This window comes from Mesocricetus auratus, unplaced genomic scaffold, assembly GCF_017639785.1.
Source record: "Mesocricetus auratus isolate SY011 unplaced genomic scaffold, BCM_Maur_2.0 Super-Scaffold_100007, whole genome shotgun sequence".
NCBI classification, from domain to species: domain Eukaryota; kingdom Metazoa; phylum Chordata; class Mammalia; order Rodentia; family Cricetidae; genus Mesocricetus; species Mesocricetus auratus.
In genome coordinates, this window is record NW_024429191.1 from 15,865,082 (window position 1) to 15,867,203 (window position 2,122).

The 2,122-nt window shown below is 49.9% G+C and overlaps 1 protein-coding gene across 1 annotated transcript in view; it reads left to right on the forward strand.

The window, feature by feature from the left end:
- Slit3 (slit guidance ligand 3) overlaps positions 1-2,122 on the forward strand; it is a 571,841-nt gene that overhangs the window by 557,303 nt on the left and 12,416 nt on the right. The window lies entirely within an intron of this gene.

Sequence of the window (2,122 nt, forward strand, 5' to 3'; positions counted from 1 at the left end):
CCCTTCTGCCCATCCCTGATTCTGCTTAGGTCCCCAGCAGTCATGAGAAGTGAAGGAGCATGACAAGATTCTACTGTAGGTCACAGGGCAGACACACAGCCAACCACCTGGGGCTTTCCTGCCCCAGAATAGGCCAGGCCTTCGGTATACAGACTTTCCATGGTTTCTTCTGCCCACGCGGCCAGAAGAACTCCTGTGGGTGCTGTTGTGAGGTAGGAGCTACAGATTATCAAGAGAAACTGGATAGTCAGAGTTAGGGGGACGTGTCTTGGGTTTTTGTTTTGTTTTGCTTGTTTGATTTGTTTTTTAAGGCTTGCCATTCAGAATTCCATGCATGGGTCAGCTCTACCAGGCTTTGTCCTATTCGATCCTCAGCACATGAACTAGTGAGCGTCATCACTCCTGTTTGAGGGATGGGAAGCCTGACTGCCCAGGGTGGAAAGAGCTTTGGCTTAGACACTGCTCCGGTTTCCATTAAACCCATCCTCCCACTGTGGTGTCTGCAGGCTGTGCCTAAAGAAATCACAGGGCTTTGTTCCTGCAGGGCTCTGCCGCCACCTATTGGTCACTCCTGGCATCCACGAGAAATGACCCCCTGATAATGTTTTCTGTACACTGGCCCAGAGTCCCACAGCTGGGAGACAGGAACTTAAGTCCTATACTATTTCCACTCGAGGCACTAGATTATAAGTCTCCTGTTCCCAAATGAGGAAAGATGTACCTCCTGCCTGCTGGCTTGTTAGGGGTAAATTAAGGTTTTCAGCTTCTGCCCTTACCCCATACCCTACTTACTGCCACTATTAAAAGCTTGCTGCTCTTGCAGAAGACCCAGGTTCGGTTCCCAGAACCCATACTGTAGAGCTCACAACCACCTGTTACTCTAGTTCTAGGACAGTTGTTCTCAACCTGTGAGTCACAACCCCTTTGGGGAGCTGAACGACCCTTTCGCAGGGGGCGCCTAAGACCATCCTGAATATTAGATATCTACATTACGATTCATAACACTAGCAAAATTACAGTATGACGTAGCAATGGAATAGTCTTATGGTTGGGGTTACCACAACACGAGGGACTGTGTTAAAGGGTCATAGCATTAGTAAGGAAAAGAACTATGGAATCGAAAGTTTTATCTATAAACCCTATCTCTGGCATGTATTAGCTGGATGACCTCAAACAAGTCACTGTCTGGGGCTCAGTGTTTTTATCTGCAAAGTGTGTTATCTGGTACCTACTTCGTAGAATTATCAAATAATATAGGTAGGTGATTTAACACCATACATGGCCCATCCTGAGGCCCTGCTCTACCACATATTAGCTAGGGGAGGGGAGAAAGCAGCTCCGTTTCCCTAAGCTTCCAAGTCTATAGCTCTGGGATGAGAATAGACTCACCTTAGCTGTAGCATGCTCAGAACTGGTGGTGATACAACGGATTTTAGGCGAAACAAACAAAAACTACTGAACTCTGCCTAGAGAGAGTTTGTTTCATACATGCTAAGGAAACAAAAATCACATCACACTCAAACACTTTCTCCCAGGTGTTTGCTAGAGCAAAGCTAACTGCTCGGTGAGGTTGACGGAGGAAATGGGGCATCTGAAGGGATTGCATCTTCAGTGAGCAAGTGTCCAGGCAGTGTGTGGGCCCGGCCAACCTGAGGTGATGAGCTAGGCATAGCTTGCCCACTCTGTGAAGGGGCCAGGGCGAGAACTGAGCAGCTGCAGTGCCTCTAGCCTGAGTCGGAGGTGGGCTGGGCACCCTGCTACAGGAGCCATCACTGGGGCCGCTGCTCGTCTCCTGAGTCGGAGGTGGGCTGGGCACCCTGCTACAGGAGCCATCACTGGGGCCGCTGCTCGTCTCCTGAGTCGGAGGTGGGCTGGGCACCCTGCTACAGGAGCCATCACTGGGGCCGCTGCTCGTCTGAACATTGAGAGAGTCGGCATGAATGTTAACTGCTCACACAGGACACCGTGCCTATGTGAGAAAACAGCCCTGACCTCGGGAGTCACACTCGAGGGATCCAGAGATCAAGGGTCACGACATGCATAGCTTACCCTTACATGGCTCAGGAAAAAAAAAAAAAGCATGGTGGTGGGGTCCAAATGGAAATAATTGAAGAGCCTGGGC